Genomic DNA, 19478 nt, shown 5'->3' with positions numbered 1-19478 from the left:
AGTAATGTTCATAGCTAAATAATCAGACCACACTTATCTTTCAAAACAAAGTGCCTGCTGCACACATCTTTACGTTTCTCGTGTTATTGAATAGCCTATATATATATACACATGGTTTAACCCGTTCTTTTGCAGTCAGTGCTATGATTGAACAACACCACCTGAACACTGGTCGAGCTGTTTAGATCAATTATCAATACTTTAGCAATGGTCTGGCTTACTACATCGATAAAAAATCACCACGTAACAAAGCAGTTTTACGCAGAGGTGGATAAGAGAGTAGAAAGAGGATAACAACAGCTGTGTTAGCCGGGAAGTTAGCAGAGTCTTATAAAGCTCAGATACTGTAACAAAGCGGATTTTACATTCATTAGACCGTCTCAAACCACGGTCATAAACCCGAACTTTAGCACCGTTCAAGCTTCTCACACCAATAAACAAATGCAAAGTAACAAAACCGTTTAATGCAGAAGTGGAGACACAGCAGAGTAGAGAGAGGCTAACCACAACAATGTCAGCCGTTTGCAGAGTCCAATAATGCTCCGAGTCCGTAAAAAGCTGATCTGGACCCCCAAAACACTACTTACATGTCTGAGGGTGGTTAACACTGCTATACCGGTTACCGCTTTAAGTGAAAGTTGATAAATAGTTTAGTACTGCTCTAATTTAGAAAAATAGCATTACTTGGCATGTTAGCCGAGGCTTACAGTTCAGCTACAGACAGCCTTCACAGAACTAATGTATCCGTAGCAGCTCAAAAGTTGTTTTCAAACAAATAAAAAAGACAATTAATGAAGCGTACTTACATGTTGTGGTTGTGAACTTCCAGAAGCATCAGAATCTCCATAGCTGCCACAGAGAGTAGGAGCTGAAACTTCTTTCCAAGTCCGTTTTTTGCTCAAGCTAACGTGCATTAGCACCTTAGCACTACTGTGCTACCGCAGGCTGCGGCATATCGTGGGCGTGCCACAGAAGTTAACGGGCGTGCAACATGAGCTGCTGGGCTTGCCACAACGAGCCAATGGGCTTAGATCAGTGATATCACACTGACAAGACGTCACACTGGAAAAATTTTATCGAGGGGGGCTAGAACTGAGCGTTACATGTAGCTAATGCTGCAGGTAACAGGAGGACGTAGGAGAAGCCGCGTTTACGCTGACTATGAATTTTTGCAAATAGATGTACCTAAACATGCACAGGACACATGGAAAACACTAAAGAGCATATAAAACCAGAAAAAGCAGAATATGGGACCTTTAAGCAATTCAATGGTGTTTGTTTCTGTATGTCAGGACTTTGGACTTCCAGGATGCCGAATGTACTTGCAGTCAGCAGCAATGACCAACTGTGTTGCAAACACCATGGCCTCATTGCTGGGAGGCTATCAAGCACAATCTACACTTTCCTGACAACTTAAAGCAAGCTCCCATTGGAGACCCAGCTTGTGACAAGCAGCACATGGTGTGTCCACTGCTGACATCCTTCTTGGAAAAATTTCAAGCAATACCAATGGATGAAAATCTTTGTACTTGTTGATAGCAGTGGCAAAGTCTACAACATTGAGGTGTACAATGGGTATATCTCCCTCTCTGATGGGCAGCCTGACAAAGGAGCTAGCTCAAGCATTCCAGATAAAAATCTCCCACAAATTGTTCTTCGGCAACTGGTTCTTCAATTGTTGACCTGCAGATGCTGTTAAAAAGGGGAGATCCACTGCCAATCATCTGGCTGGATGCAGTCTCCCCACTGATTTTCACTGACATGAAAAAAAAAGGATAAGGGGGGTTTTGAGGAAAGGAGACCATTTACAATAGGCTGCTCTCAGGGTTGATTCACAGTCCTGATGACAATCCCACAGTCACTTTCCTCTCCACTTTTGCCTATAACCCCCAATTCACACATACTCCTTGCGTGCCGCGGTCCGTCAGCGACACGGTTTTGCTCTGTCGGACGGCTCGCACCCATTCACACTGGATCCGTTTCTGGGACGTCAGCGCAGCGGAGCGCACCCATGACACATCACAGGAGAACTACAAGATCCCGCGGGAATAAAGAGAAAAACATGCAAACAACATGTTGCTTTGTCTTTCTGAGGATGACTTGTTGTTCATTCGGTGCCTGTTTTGACGTAATGTTGATAAAGTGATTAATAATACGATCGCGAGTCCGTATATTGTGTTTTATTTTGAAATTGACCGGATGCTCTGTGCGTTTCCTTGTCTGACTTCCTGTCAGGGCTGTTATATTCTGTCCAGCTTGACGCGTGACTGCAGCGAAAATAGACTCGCTGCGTATTTGAAACAGAGCAGAGCGTAGTGCCGTTGGTGGCACGCGCCGGAGACGGGCCGCAGTGCATGTATAAGTACAACGTAGTGCGCGGCGCGCACGGAGTATGTGTGAATTGGGGGTAAGCGAAACCAACAAAAACAGCGATGAGATGAAAAAAAGAAAGACTACGGAAGCGTATTGCATTCATATGGGGAATTTTTTTTGCCTGGTTTCTTGGTATTATGAGATAAAGATCTCATTATAACGAGAAAAAGATCTCGTTATAACAAGAAAAGAACTCGTTATTACAAGATAAAGATCTCGTTATCACGAGATAAAGATCTCGTGTTGAATTTTCTCTTGTTAGTTTTATCAGTCAAGCGATAAGTGGACATAGACAAGGGAGAGACGGGCACAGGAAATGCAGAAGCTCTTCGCCTAGCTCTACTGTGAAAGCCTAAAGCACCACCATCTCGATACATAGCACATGTCATCTCCCGTAGGAAGAATAGAAGGTCTTTTGTGAGAGTTGGAACCTTCTACCAGGAAAAGTTTGAAATTTCTGTGCAGGAACATCAGGCCATACCCGATGTCCAGCCAGGTCATTTCCCAGGATTACCTGGACACCAGACACAGGTAAAGATGGACGCACTCCCATGACCACTCACCTTTCACCAGGTCAGATGACAGTGTTAGTTTATGCTGAGGAGCAGAGAAAACAGTTAAACACAGGAAGCAGTGTCTGTCACAGAAGAGAACGGTAACACTGTGTTTACAATAAAAGAATCAAGCGCTCCTGAATCTCTTAATATTTTAACTTTTACACTATTCTCACTTCCAACTAGTGAAACATATCCCTCAGAAACAAACGCTTCATAACCAGGGTCAATCTTTCTGTCTGACTTGTCTGACCGTGTTCACTATCAGCAACCTTGATCACAGACCCCGTTGAAGAATTTGTGTGTACCCGAACAGCAGCTAGCACGTTCCTTCTCTTCATTATCATTCATTCCTTCTCGTTACTGGTAAATACCCAGACTTAGACTTTTTCCTGAGCACCGGACACTCACTCCTCCACTGACCCTTGCCTAAACAAGTAATTACAGACAAGTTTAGGATCAAGCTTTCCCTGTGAGCTTTGGTCAGCCTTACCTGAAAACTTATCTGACCCTTCTGACCAACTCGAGGCTGCCCCAGCATTTCTCGCAATGAAGCTAATCTTCATGACCACTGCTATGAACAAAATAAACTTTGTGTGTCAATACAAACTCATCTGACAATTTAGCCGCTTCTGAAACCTTGCTTACCTTCTGTTCATTTAAGTAAGTAGCAGGTAAAGTGTTTTTAAACTGCTCAAGTAAAATCAAGTCTTGCAGATCCTCCAATGTCTTTACCTGAGAAGCAGAAGCCCAGCGGCTAAAATGAGTTGCTAAATTGCGAGAAAATTCAGTGTAGGACTGTTTTTATTTCTTTAGCCATCTGAATCTCTGTCGATATGCTTCAGGTACTAGCTCTTATGTTCTTAGCACAGCAGCTTTAACCAGCTGATCGCTACCACTATCACTAACAGTCCAAGCTGAGAAAGCCTCCTGGGACTGCTGGCTGACTCCTCCCCTCACGTATAAAAGTTGTTTAATTGAAGGACTAGAGAAAAGAAGAATAACATACTGTACTCACTGTTTAACTGTGTTTCTAGTTCATGGTCATTTCAGGTAAATTTACATGCAGTGTGAAGATACGAGCACAATAAAGATCGCTAGCATTAGCATGCTAACACAACAATGCAGCGGGAGTTGTTTTGGTTTCATGCTGGTACTCAAGGGCGACATCTGCTGGATCCAAAAATCGCATAGTAAGCCTTGAAGTTAGCCAGACCCACTTGAACTTAGCTATAACATTACATATGTAACTTAATCGTTCAATTAACTAGTTAGCCAATTAACAATTACTATAGTTAATACCTGATCTCCACCTTGTATTGAGCTGCCACTGATGTACTGTGCACTCCCATAAACAAACCTATGCCTCCTCATAGCTACCACCCTAATGCTTTTCTTGTTATTACGAGATCTTTATATAACGAGATAAAGATCTCGTTATAACCGTAGAAGACAACAGTCCAGGTGAAATACCTGAGTATTGTAAACACATACAATAAAGGGATGGGATCGGCTGATCTACTAAATTCCCCAGTCACCTTCTACAGAATAAAGATTTGAACCAAAAAGTGGTATCACCAAGTGGTCTCAATGAAGGAAGGAAGGAAGTTGAGGAGGCTTGCTGACGCCAGAGTGATCTTGGTTACACTCTCTGGGTGATGGAGGATTGTTGAGCGGAACACCCTAAACCTAACTGGCAAGAATGCCGGAAAGGGTTTTCTATAAATCACCCTGCCTGTGAGATATGGGATACCGATTGTAAAAACGTTGTTATATATATATTTTAGATATATTTTCAATATTTAGTTAATATCCTTCACATTTAGCTTGTTTTACACATAAATAATTGCAAAAGTTTATGTGTTGAAGAAATATTTAATAATAAATCTAAATGTAAAATCTAAATGTGCGGGCTGCTCTCCAAGGAGCTCAACCATTACCATCCACCATCCTGGCTAACAGTCAGCTAGCTTTTGAGAGTCAGGTGGTTATGGCGGCAAAAACTTGTCTCTTTCCTTGTTGATTTTAAAGTTTAGCTTCATAAGTTTTGAATCTTACAAACCTATCTCAATTAGCCCATTAATAAATTATCGCTTAGCCTCTGACTGTAGACATCATAGGAACAGCTGAATACACATACACATGCTTCAAATGCAAACTGGACTGTTGACAAGCAGTCACATTTGCACAAAATCCGGTAACTTTACGGTACGTTTTCAGTCAACATCGATCTTTGGCTTCTCACATTTTCGCCACCATCTGCCACGAATGGACGTTGTCAATGAGGGAGAGGTAATAACAGCCCTGTGGATTTTTCAACAGCACAGTTGCACTCAGAGACTCTATAGGCGCCAGTGCCATGGCCAAAGCACACCAAACCAAATTCCTACATATTGTAGCTTTAAAAGGTAAGCTATAAACCACTCAATTCAGGCAAGCATTTGAATGGCATGTGATGCCAATTTTCAGATTGTACCCTATGTCTTCTTCCCTGTACAAAAAAACTTTTGTTTTATCCTTGTATATATTATTATTTCATATGTAGAGAAAACTGCTTCCTTGCTTTCTACCTCTACTCCCTTGTTTGAACCACTCTCAATAAACTAAACCATCAATTCAAACCTCACACCGATAACACAAATTGGTAGAGGATAGTGAGTAAACTGTAATGCTGTGTTCTGAATTAAATTTTGGGTGCCAGGGTTGTGATCACTGCCATGTCACTTTGAAAGTTCTTGTTGGGGCCTGTGAACTCTAGACGTTTTCGGATGCATTTAATAATACATTTATTTATTTTATAAGCGCCTTTCAAGACGCACAAGGACACTACAAAAATCAACATTTAAAAACAACGATGGATAAAAACAGCATACAATAAAGAAATGAAATGTAGGACAGTGTAATTGCAGTTAAAATGTTAGAGTGAGTAGGCGATCTTGAACAGATGGGGTTTGAGACTTACTTCCAGCCACTGGTCTGTGAAGAAAAGCCTCAGAGCATTCCATTGTGTGCACATTCGCTTGAGAACTTGTTGGCACTGTTTTTTAATAGCCATACACATCCCTGCATAAATCCTTGCATATTCGGGGAAGCTGCTTGCAAGCTGCGCTCCCCCCAAGATGCAGTGAGTTTCAGATGCGTCGCTGAAACGTTACCCCTGGCAGGTTATTTTTCAGACGACTTGAGACAGAGTTGTTTCTCCCCATCATGGTGTTGCATCAATTAGAGGCAATTCCCACAATGTTCTCCAGTGGGATTTTAGCATCTGTGAAGGACTTTATCAGATCTGCTCTGCTGTAGCCCCCTGGGTGACAGACTCTGTTCTCATCAGAAAATAATTGTGCCAATTTCCAAAAACGGGTCTGCACTGATTTGGATCAATCATTATAGCAACGAACAACAATGCACAGTGTTTTTACAGTTTCAATGTTTGTTGACTCGTCAATGAGCATGCTGAATTTCTTATTTTTTTTCCAGTATCTCGGACTGTTCCTCATGGCAATATTGTGTTCAGCAAAAAATCCAGCCAGTCTGTAGGGACTTGGGTTGGGAACCGGAGGGTCGCCGGTTCAAGTCCCGGTGCGGACCAAGTATGGAAGTTGGTGTGGTAGCTGGAGAGGTGCCAGATCACCTCCTGAGCACTGCCGAGGTGCCCTTGAGCAAGGCACCAAACCCCCTCCCCACCACCAGCTCAGGAGCGCCCACTGTGGGCCGCTCCGTCACTCTGACATCTCTCCCTTAGTGCATGTCCATAGGATCCTGTTTGTGTGCATGTGTGTGTTGCATGACTACAGAGTGTAAAAACTTAAATTTCCCCTTGCGGGGATCAATAAAAGTAAATCTTAATCTTAATCTTAATCTTAATGTCAAGAGAAATGTCTCCTGACTGAAGAATCAAGTTTCGGATGTCAATACACTGTGCAACCTTTACCCATACAGTGAGAACGATGACTGAATCAAATGTCTTAAAATGTTTTTTTAGACCATTTGCCCCAGACTTAGCTTCACTTGTTACAGTCGTGCTCCTAAGTCTACATACACTGGCAGAATTTGTGATTTTTTGGTAATTTTTCAGAGAATATGAATGATAGTACAAAAACCTTTATTTCACTCATGGTTAGTGGTTGGGTGAAGCCATTTATTATCAAACAATTGTGTTTGCTCTTTTTAAATCATAATGACAACAGAAACTTTAGGTTATTTACATAACCCCGGTTCTCTGAGTAGCATGAGTGAGTGTCTCACTATGGGGAACGCCTCCTGCGTGACCTCGTCAGAAGCTTAATAACACTACGCCAGCCCTCATTGGCTGGCAAGGATGACATCTATGTCTGGAGGGGAGGGGACCCTCCCCTTATATAATAGGCAGGCATAGCGTCAGCTTGTTTGAATCATTCAAACAAGCTCACCTCTTCCTCGCTTCCATAGCAAGGAGGGTGGTCTGGTGAGACACTCACTCATGCTACTCAGAGAACCAGGGTTATGTAAATAAGCTAAAGTTCTCTTTCATAGCATTCGTTTCGTGTCTCACTATGGGGAAAATACTGACTCCCGTATTGCCAGACAAGCCTGATATGAAGACAACTGTCCCCAGTGGCCCTTCTCACAATGGGAGCCACGCCCTAAGAAGAAACCGAACTGAGAACTGAATGTGCCATGGTTGGCGCCGTGACATCCAATTTATAAAATCTAGCAAAAGTGTGGGGTGAAGCCCAGCTTGCTGCGGCACACGCCTCTTGAATAGAGACTCCTTTAAAGAGAGCCCATGAGGTTGCTAGCCCTCTGGTGGAATGTGCCCGTAGGCCTGCAGGGGGCTGGAGGCCCTTGCTAGTGTAAGCCAGAGCAATAGCCTCCACATTCCAGTGGGACAGACGCTGTTTGGACACTGGCTTTCCCATGTGTGGGTTCGCCCAAGACACAAACAGCTGGTCACCCTTCCTGAAACTCTGGGTCCTGTCCAAATAAATGTGCAGTGCACGGACAGGGCAAAGAGTATGCAGACGCCTGTGTTCCTCAGAGGAAAAAGGCGGGGGGTAAAAGGCAGCCAGCTCTATTGAAGAGCAAGTGCCCATAACCTTGGGTATGAAGGCAGGGTTAGGCAGTAGACTGACCCTGGTGTTCCCCGGGGAGAACTTAGTACATGCATGATGCACAGAGAAAGCATGTATCTCACCAATATGTTTAGCTGAAGCTAATGCCAGCAATAATGCCACTTTCAGAGACAACATCTTCAGCTCCACCTGTTCCAAAGGTTCAAATGGGGAGCCAGAGAGAGCATCCAGTACCGTGGGGAGATCCCACGATGGAGCTAGTGGTCTGGATGTAGGCAGTTTCCTCCTAGCACCCTTCATAAATTGACACACCAATGGATATTGACCCACAGTCCTCTCATCAAAACCAATATGGCAAGCCGAAATAGCTGCCAGATACGATTTGATGGTTGAGAAAGCCTTACCCTTCTCTATAAGGTTCTGTAAGAATGACAGAATCACTGCCACAGAACACTGAAAAGGAATAGCCTGCGACTCTGAGCAAAAGCTTTCAAACACACGCCACTTATGCTCATACAACTTCCTAGTTGAAGAGGCCCTGGTGCACTGAATAGTATCAATAACACTGTGGTGGAGTCCCACCACATTTAGATTGAACCACTCACGGGCCAGGCAGTGGCGATTCTAGGATTTATTTTTAGTGGGGGCCAATAGGGGGCCAATGCTATATTTTTGGGGGCACCCAATTACTGCGTTATTCGTAGATGTAGCCTATAGCAATTCCTTGAGAAGTGTTCTTTACATGTACTCACATTGTATAACTTAATATAGACCTAAGCTAATTAAACAGATCCAACAAAATAAACATGATCTGGAAAAGGTTTCTGGTCGGAACATACTTGTACAAAATGGAACGTACAATAATTGCTACTTTCAAAAGCAACTCATGACACTCAAATTGATTCACAATAAAGGATTTATTTGGCTACATTAAATAGGCAGATTTCCCCCTTCTTCACTTATTGTTATAAATTATAGTGCATGCTCAAGCAGCTGTCACTCAGTGTCCTGTTTGTTTGAATAGCATTAGCATTTTCTTTTTTTTGCATATCACCTCTGGCCTTATAATGTAAACATATGATATAAATACAAACACATGACAAACATTAACACGTTAAATCCCAAGGAAAACAAACTATAGGAGTAGAACAACAATGGGAAAAAACAATGAATCCACTGCTTAATGAACAGAAAATTATGCCTCACCAAATGCATAAAAGTAAGATAGAAGGCATTTATATTTACTTGTCAGTCCAAAGGATCTGAAGAGGTGTTGGGCCTCAACTATGAGGTGCAGCCACTGATGTTACCAAAGGCAGGGTTTTATGTACAGAAATAGAATACAGGTAATTTTAAAGTCATGGTATATTTACAATAAAAATGTATTTACAATAGCATGAGTCTCCTGTTTCCATGCTGAGTGGCAAATTGTGTGACAAATTTGTCCATATCAAGAGATTTTGCCCTCCTAGACTCAATACTTAGTATTCCTAAGCTGCTCAAGCGGCTGTCTGTCAGTTGTTCTTGTTTGTGTTTTGATCAGTTTAAGTGCAGAGAAACTTCTTTCACAGGAGGCACTACTAACTGCAGTAGCTAATGCAATTTTGGTAAGCCTATATAGTTCATGAAAAACATCCCTGTAAGGCTCCAGGAGAACAACAAACTCCAGTAGTGTTGATGGCTTTGCCATTCCATTCTTCTCAGATACTATTATGATGGAACTGTTCATGAAAGTTTCCTAGACTTTCAACATGCAGAGACTTTAGATGCAGCAGGCCTAACCAACATGATAATTTCTAGCTTGGATCGATATGGTCTAGAGTACAGAAGTAATTTGGTAGGTCAGGGTTACGATGGCGCTTCAGTCATGAGTGGCAAGCACTCTGGCGTCTCTACTCACATTAAAGAAGAAGCAAAGTATGCCTTCTACGTGCATTGTAATGCACATTGCTTAAATCTTGTCCTGGTTGACACAGCCAAGTCTGTACCAGAGGCACATAGCTTTTTCTCTGTTCTTCAGCGACTGTATGTGTATATATCGGGCTCATATGTACACCAGAAGTGGTTGGAGGTCCAGAGGGACATGTACGAGGGTCAGCTGAGGGAACTGAAGCTCTTAAGTGACACTAGGTGGGCTTGTAGGCAGTCTGCTTGCCGTAATTTGCTGGATAGACTGCCTGCAGTCATCAGGGTCCTGCAAGAGATAACGGAGGAGTGCAGTGGAGACAGGGCCGTTGAAGCCTGGGGTTTGCTTGCCCAAATTGATTTGACCTTTGTAGGACTTTTGGTAACGCTACGTAAACTACTTACGGACACAAAGTTTTTGTCAGACATGCTGCAGTCACCATCTCTTGATCTGGCAAGAGCAGTTGAACTTGTCGGTGCTCTTTTTGATTCATTTCAGTTCTACAGAAATGATGAGACCGCTTTTGAACAGCTTTGGAATCAGGTGGAAAACACTGCTAAAGACTGCAATATAAGCATGGAGTGTGTACAGAAAAGACAACCACAGACAAGCTCTAGATTACAAGGATCTATCATTACATCCACTGTTGGTGAGCGAGAAAATGCAAATGTTGATGTGAATCGTTTCCAGCAAAGAATCTTTTACCCCATATTAGACTGCATGATTAACGAGCTACAGAGGCGATTTTCTAAGCAGAACTGTACAGTAATGAAAGGAATCCAGTCTCTGCACCCCAGAAGCTCTACATTCTTACAAAAGACAGATTTATTTGCCTTTGCTGAAGTGTATGATACTGACTTAGAAGACCTGGAGCATGAGCTTCATCAGGTCAAGAGGCTCTTGGAAAGGAAAGAGAACAAGGGAAAGCTGTTCTTTTTTGTTTAGGTCTTTAGTTTTATCTGAAATAACACTAAAGACACGACTTTCCTTAACTTCTTTGATAATGTCGTTGCGCACCATTTGTGCCAAAACGTCAAAAATCTAATTTTGTATATTGCTACTGGTATACTTTGCATTACCACTAGTCATACGTTGCTCAACAAGAGGGTTATGCTTGGCTATTTCTTCTAAAATAGCCAAAAAGTTTCCCCTATTGTGTGTGCCCTCCATTTCCCTGTGCCCTCTATGTGCAATATTTTGTGTAGCTGTCAGTAACTGAACATCCCCTACAGTTCTTATGTATTTCCGGTTCTCCTCAATTTTCTTTTGCCTATCCTTGTTCATAGAATCAAGCATAGACACATTGGATTCAACGAGTTTGTTGAACTCTTTCCAGGCAAACATGGCACTGACATGGTCTTTAGACCTAGCATGTTGTTTCAGACCAGCATCTTTGCATATAGCTTTTCTCCAATTACGGTAACCTGACATTGACTTAAAGCTACATTCAGCAGTGTTTGGGAGTGAAAAGTGACGGCAAGGATAACAATAGGATGAGTCCTGGCTGATGGAGTACTCCATCCATTCAAACTCCTTGAACCACCTGTCATTGAAGGACCTCATGTGGTCTCCTTGTATGGTCTTAGGAAATGTTCTCAAGTGGGGCTGGACAGGACCCTCAGATCTTGATTGAGAAATAGCTTTAAAAAATAAAAGATATATTATTTCATCATTGAATCTATAAAGCATTGATAGGCTGGATGCTAAGGTTAGATAAGCACATATTTTACATACCACTGGGCCCAGGAGAAGCTACCTGAAGAGGTGCTAGCTGGGGATTAATGCTTCCCTCCTCCACGGCTACAGCATCAGGCTCACAATCCGTGTCCCCATCATCAGACAATTCTATGGTTTCATATATGGATTCAGCAAAGATTAGGTTATTCAGGAAATAAGATTTTGATATCTTTATGCTACACTCACATATTAGAAGGACTAGCCAACTGTGAAGACCAATGTTAAAATAACAGCCTGATAGCTCAAGTTAAATATGTAAACACACATACAAACACAATGCTTTCTTCTCTTATATTAACAATGTTGTTCTCAATTTGCTCTGACCTGCTGAGGAATGGCTGTCTGCCCTGCTCTGCGTTTCACCTGGTGCTGATGATGGGCTACAGCTGCTCGACTGGCCCTGCCTCGGCTGCCTGTCCTCAGAACTGTCACCCTGACCCTGTCTGGGTTCATTGATCTGTACATGACCCTCACATGGCTTTTTCTTAAAGAAACTAACAATGCTGGCTGCTTTTCTTTTCGACATTTTTGACACCCCTGGCTCCTGTAACAGAGAGTTCCCACCATTCAGTTGTAACTCAAACTTAGGAATGCCCTGGCTGTTCCCAAAAAATCTCAGTGTAAAGTGTCTTCATTTAACATTAGCAGATTTTCCTTGTTTAAAAAACGTTAATGCAGGAACCCCTTGATGGTTATTTACCATCTAGTTGGCACGTTTCATTAGCTTCGCTACCTAATATTTGTTATAACATCAACTTTTTGTCAGCAAATGTTAAATGATGAACTAAAGATAATCGGTAAAATTTGGAGTTAAGATAAAACATATCAGTAACTCGTTTGTATTCAACTTACCGCAGGTTTGAATTTGCAGCTCTCCGAATGTCCGTTAGTGCAGAGTCGAAGTCAGAGAAGAGGTGTGCTTGTTTTATTTTACAGCCGCTCCCGTCCCAAATACAACAATACTCTGTTTCCCCCCCTCACCCCGCCCCCATAAAGCTGTGCTGTAACAACCAGCTAGCGCTCCTCTGAGAGAAAACAAATTACCCAATGACAAGACATTATTTTGTCGAGGGGGGCCGGGAGGGGGCCAATCAGATTCCAGCATGGGCCATGGCCCCGGTGGCCCCTCCCCTCCCTTCGCCGATGGGGCCAGGCCCACAGGGCCAGCCTCTCTGGGTGAGGGTGAAATATCTCTCCCTGCGCCTGAGACAGTAGGTCCCTGAACACTGGTAACGGCCATGGTGGGCCGAGTTGAAAAATCTCCGCCATCCAGTGCTTTCCTGGCCAATGTGGGGCTAACAGAATCATTGACAGGGCTCCTTCTCTCACTCTGGCCAGAGTGAGAGGAATGAGTGCTACTGGTGGAAAGGCATACAGGAGGGTCTTCGGCCACTCGTGTGCCAGTGCATCCACTCCCAGCGGGGCTCCCTGATCTCTCAGAGAGAAAAACATGGGGCACTGAGCATTGTGTAGCATAAATGTCCACAGTTGCCTGACCGAATCGTGACCAAATCTGCCTCACTACCTCGGGGTGAAGCTTCCAGTCTGTGTACAGCGGGTTGTCCCTGGATAACAGATCTGCCCCGTAGTTCAGAATGCCCGGCACATGCGTTGCTCTCAGAGACAGCAGGTGTGCACTGCCCCACACTATCAGTCTGTGTGCCAGTGTGTGTAACTGGGGGGACCTCAGCCCGCCCTGTCTGTTTACATAGGCCACCACGGTAGAATTGTCCGTTCTCACCAAAACATGATGACCCTTTAGCCACAGGAGGAAATGTTTCAGAGCCAAGTGAACAGCCAGCAGCTCCAGACAGTTTATGTGAGCAGAGCGCATGTGAGAGCCCCATTTCCCATTCACTGTTCTACCCTTGTGAGTAGCCCCCCAGCCCAACAGAGAGGCGTCTGTCATGATCACCTTCCTGTTGTGGACAGTTCCCAATCTGACCCCTTGAATGAGGAAAAATGGGCTCCTCCATTGTCTGAGAGCAAGAGAGCAGTCTGCAGTGACCCTCATACGACGGTGACCATTGCGGTGAGGGTCTAGTCCCAGAGAAGCCACCCAGCGCTGAATGCCTCTCATGTACAGACGTCCCAGAGGTATAGCCACTACAGAGGAGGTCATCAGGCCTAAGAGCCTGTCTGAGGGTAACTACGTTGCCCCTGCGAAACAGTGCCAGACATGCTTGCATCGTCTGCACTCTCTCCAGGGACAAAAAGGCCTTGGCCTTGGCCTGGACCGAGTCCAGGGTGAGCCCTATAAATGTGACCCGTTGAGCAGGCATCATCATGCTCTTTTCCACATTTATCTGAAAACCCAGACCCATCAGGTGTTGTGAGAGAACCTCTGTATGACAGGCCGCCTCTTGTTGGGAGGGAGCTGCCACCAGCCAGTCGTCGATATATGTGGCTACTCTGATGCCCCTCTCCCTGAGAGGTGCTACAGCTGCCTCGGTGCATTTTACAAACACCCTTGGGCTTAGGCCAAATGGGAGGACCATATACTCGTAAGCTATCCCCCGAAAGGCAAATCTCAGGTATTTCCTGTGCGGGGGATAAATCGGAATATGGAAATAGGCGTCCCTTAGGTCGATTGACGTGAACCAGTCGCCTGCGCACGAAACGCAGCAGCGAAGCGTGTGTCAACATTTTGAACCTGTACTTTCTTAGATGACGGTTTAGGGCTCTGAGGTCATACCCCTCCCCACTTTCTTTGGGACAAGGGTGGAGGGGCTATATCCGCCCAGCTCAGCCCAGGTGTGACGTCCAGAGCCTCTGACATGACAATGTCTCCCTGCGGCGGTGCGGCAGCCTCGCCAAGAAACGGGTCTCCCCCGGACATGTTAGCCTGGCGGGCTAGCCGGCGACGGAGAAGCTTTTGGGGGAACACAGCACAGTGGATATACTTGTCCGTTGAGTTTACGGCGGCCCGGGCGTGGGAGAGTCCCAGGCACGCCACACAGACACACAGTGTCCCAACTGGAGATTTTATTGCCGCAGGGGCATAGCTTATGGCTTTTTGCGACTTCACTGTCGTTAGCTGTCTCCATGGTTAGCCAATGGGCTACAGGTGCTAGCGAGACCGACTACAAGCTTGTGCAGCTATGTCGGCGGGAGGGGGTAAATATTGCTATTTCCCGCTAGCGTTTAGAGTGAAAATGGTGTTAACACTCTTAAAATGTAATCGGTATTGCTACCAGGTATTGCTACCTATAACAGAAAAAATCTAAATGTTATTGCTATCTTTACTGATAAGCGGAGTATTGCTACTCTGGGTGAAAAGTATTGCTACTTTGAGGCTAAAGTGTTGCCACTTCAACCACGAACTAGCTTGAAAGAGTATTGCTACTGCTTCAGGAACTAGTGACACTGTACGACCAGCAAAGCGCCCAGCGACCGAGTTGTGCGCTCAGTCTGCGGACAGTTCAGCTTAGCTTAGTGTCGAAAAGGCTTCTGTGAGAAGCGAGAAGAGGTTTTTGAATGACGGCTGACGCTATTCCCTCCCCTCCAGACATAGACGTCATCCTTGCCAGCCAATGAGGGCTGGCGTAGTGTTATTAAGCTTCTGAAGAGGTCACGCAGGAGGCGTTCCCCATAGTGAGACACGAAACGAATGCTATGAAAGAGAACTACCCAAATGACACTCGTCAAAATTTTACATACCCTAGTTCTTAATACCATGTATTGCCCCCTTTGAGATCAATGACAGCTTGAAGTCTTTTGTGGTAGTTGTGGATGAGGCACTTTTCTCAGATGGTAAAGCTGCCCATTCTTCTTGGCAAAAAGCCTCCAGTTCCTGTAAATTCTACTGCACGTTTGAGTTCCCCCCAAAGTGGCTCAATGATATTGAGGTCAGGAGACTGAGATGGCCACTCCAGAACCTTCACTTTTTTCTGCTGTAGCCAATGACATGTCGACTTTGCCTTGTGTTTTGGATCATTGTCATGTTGGAACGTCCAAGTACGTCCCATGCTCAGCTTCCTGGATGATGAGTGCAACTTTCCTTCAGTATTTTCTGATAACATGCTGCATTCATCTTGCCATCAATTTTGCCGAAGTTCCCTGTGCCTTTGTAGCTCACACATCCCCAAAACATCAGCGGTCCACCTCTGTGTTTCACAGTAGGAATGGTGTACTTTTCATCATAGGCCTTGTTGACTCCTCTTCCAAATGAAGCGTTTATGGTTGTGTTGCAGCCAGAAACTCAGGCGGACGCTGAAAGGTCGTTTCACTTGTCTTCACTTTATTTAAGCTTTAACAAAGACCCAGTACCTTCATTCACTCTGCCTACGAGTCTCTTCCGCTGCTGAATAATAACTAAAACTTTCTTGCTAACTCCGGAGCATCACAACAACAACACTCTTCTTCTCTGAACTCCTGCATGTCACTGTTTCTCACTCACAGACTCCACCTTGTGGTGTAGATTATACAGCGCATTTAATTAATAACATGTCAACATCAACTGCTTGAATAATGTTGCAGTTCAGAAAAATACATTAACTTTAGCAACTTTGAAGATGAATTCAAAAAGATTATAAACTAAAGAATTTCAAAATGACAAGTACAACAAAAATTAGTTTGTGGGGTCCCCGATAACCAAACAATAAACATCAATGTTTTGTCACAGTTGTGGCCAAAAAGTTCCATTTTGGTCTCATCACTCCAAATAACTTTGTTCCAGAAGTTTTGAGGCTTGCCTCTGTGCTGTTTGGTGTATTGTAAGCGGGCTGCTTTGTGGCATTGGCGTAGTAATGGCTTTCTTCTGGCGACTCGACCATGCAGCCCATTTTTCTTCAAGTGCCTCCTTATTGTGCATCTTGAAACAGCCACACCACTTTTTTTTCAGAGAGTCCTCTATGTCAGCTGAAGTTATTTGTGGGTTTTTCTTTGCATCCCGAACAATTTTCCTGGCAGTTGTGGCTGAAATTTTTGTTGGTCTACCTGACCGTGGCTTGGTTTCAACAGAATCCCTAATTTTCCACTTCCTAATTAGAGTTTGAACACTGCTAATTGGCATTCTCAAATCCTTGGATATCTTTTTATATCCTTTTCCTGTTTTATAAAGTTCAACTACCTTCGCTCGCAGATCCTTTGATAATTATTTTGCTTTCCCCATGGCTCGGAATCCAGCAACGTCAGTGCAGCACTGGATGAAACATGCAGGGGTCTGTCAGGAGCCCAGAAACTCACTGACTTTTTATACACACACACTGATTACAAGCAAACAGATCATAGGTGAGGCAGGTTACCTTCAGTAGCCATTTAGACCCGTGTGTGTCAACTTGTGTGTATGTTATCTGGCCAAAACCTCCAGGGTATGTAAACTTTTGATCAGGGTAATTTGGGTAATTTCTGTTGTCATTATGATTTAAAAAGAGCAAACACAATTGTTTCTATAATAAATGGCTTCACCTAACCACGAGTGAAAGAAAAGTTTTTGTACTATCATTCATAATCTCTGAAAAATGACCAAAAAATCTCCAACTCTGCCAGGGTATGTACACTTATGTACACAACTGTAGATTACATGTGGCTTAGATAGATTCCAGTGCTGCAATGATGGAGGGTAGGTGAGTCGCCACAACATATACAGCAACAATGTGGGCATTCCATCGGGTGTCAGAGACACGATGAAGAGAGTATCCATTTTTTTCCTGTAAGACTGCCCATCTCTCCGAACTAATAGCACTGAAAATGTTGTAAAGACGATTACCAGAGCCAAAAGATGTTGAGACCTCTGGACATGCCTGAGCTGTATGTACACCCACTAGATTTAGGGTATTGGAAGCACATGGGGGAATACGTTGCAAGTGGATTGGCTTTTAAAATCTGTGCTTGCACTCCTTTTGCCTTTCCTGACATATTGGCTCCATTGCCATAGCCTTGTCCTCTACAGTCCTCCCATGGTATGTCACTCTCTTGCAACGTTGATTGAATCATATCAGAAATGTCCCTGCCTGTCTTTTTGTGAACGTCTTTGAGTTAAATTAATCTTTACCTTTTTGGTAAACTCCAAAACCACCACTGTCTTTGTCCTGATGCACATACCTCACCAATAGCACATTTTGTTCAGTACAGGATATGTCAGGTGTTGAGGTGGCTTTTTCTCTTTCTTCCAGGATAGTGTTCAACACTTTTATCCACAGAGATCAATCAACTCAGTCTGTGTCTCTGGGGTCATAATGTTACAACAACTCAAGAGGGTCAACAAAATTACCATTATGGACCTCATCTAAATTTGAGGTTTTACCTTTTGAATGGAATATTTATTATTTAATAATATTATATATAATATAATATATAATATTTATCTATTATAGGGCTCTCATGTTCTGGCAATTTTCCATACATTATTTTTCCATTTAATGTTTGCTAACTTCATTCCATCTTTGCTGTTCAGGGCAGTTTTTGATGGATTAGTTTGCTCATGAGAAAAGATAAGGCATGGGATGCAGTATAGAGCCTCTGCACTCTTACTATAAATAAGCCAATCTCTATTTTTCTCACACCCATTTGCTGACTTTGCAAATTGAAACTGAGAATTTGAAATTGAAATTGGGAACGGTTTGCCCTCCATATTGTCACGACTCAAGGAAACACATAGGAGGTGGACCCAATTGCAGAAACCAAATTGTCAAGAACAAGGCTTCTTCTTTAAAGATCAACGAATATCCCAAAATCCACTATAGAGAAACACAAATCTCAAGGAGCCAGAAAGCAAAAAGCAGACGAAACAGGACCAGGGGTAGGTAGATGACTGACATGAGGAAGATCTGACAATGAACTCCCAACAATAGGAAGGAACACTGAGACTAAGTAGACATGGGTTAATCAAACACAGGTGAGACAAGACACAGGTGAAGACAATCAGGGGCCCATTTCAGTAAGCAGGTTTATTGCAAACACTGAATCTGTTAACCCTGAATATAAGGAAACTTTGGGTTTTTCTATTTCAGAAAAAGAGGTCACTCAAACCCGAGAAAGAGGGGTAACTCAAGCCCGTTCCAGAGAGGAAGGTAACTTTAGCTCCAAGTCTGTTACTTTGGTAACTGAGTCTGAATGCACCAATGAACTGCCCTCACTGTCTCCACCTTCTTCTGTCCTCTCTTCACCATCCTCGCTAGTCTCTGACAGACCGTCTTTTTCCCTGCTCTCTTCACTTCCTTCATCCTCTAACACATCTTGTTCCTCTCTATCTGCTACAATGACTGAACCCTCTACAAGCAAGAAAGCAAACAGGATGAATATTAGAGTCTTGTCCTGCTTTTAGCCTAGCAAACAATAAAACAGGATAACTGCTGTTCCTGTTTTTAAGTTCCTTTCAGTTGAAACTACAAATGATTGCTTGGTAAAAACTCTAAAAACCTAGTTTACTTTCAATCAGATTCAGCCACACTTGATGCTATGGCCCTGAAATTGGAATTATCCCCCTCAGAACTGAAGTCCAGTCCTCACTGGACGTGTACAGGTGCGTGGACAGGGATATTAAATCAATCAATCGATACATACAATGTTGATTTCTTCAATATGAAAACTATTATGGTTCAGTGAATTACTGCTGCCAGTCACCACGGTGAAGGCGTGTTAAACAGTTGCTGTGGTTGTGCTGTCTTTCTCGCTCCATACCTTATTGTTTATGGTGAGGATGCAGATGTAGAGGGCCAAACAAACACCTAGCTGTGGAGTGTCACCCACCTGGGGGAGGGGTTACTGTCCATTGTGATGTCATGAAGGGAAAATCTCCTTAAGCCTGTTCGAGCACACATTTTCTGAAAAGTGGAGCAGGCAATAGATAGAGGATGGACTTTTCTCATAATTGGGGGGTTTGTAGACAGACTAGTCACATAGTAGTAGTGTTAG

This window comes from Labrus mixtus, chromosome 15, assembly GCF_963584025.1.
Source record: "Labrus mixtus chromosome 15, fLabMix1.1, whole genome shotgun sequence".
Classification (NCBI taxonomy): domain Eukaryota; kingdom Metazoa; phylum Chordata; class Actinopteri; order Labriformes; family Labridae; genus Labrus; species Labrus mixtus.
This window is presented reverse-complemented; position numbering follows the sequence as displayed.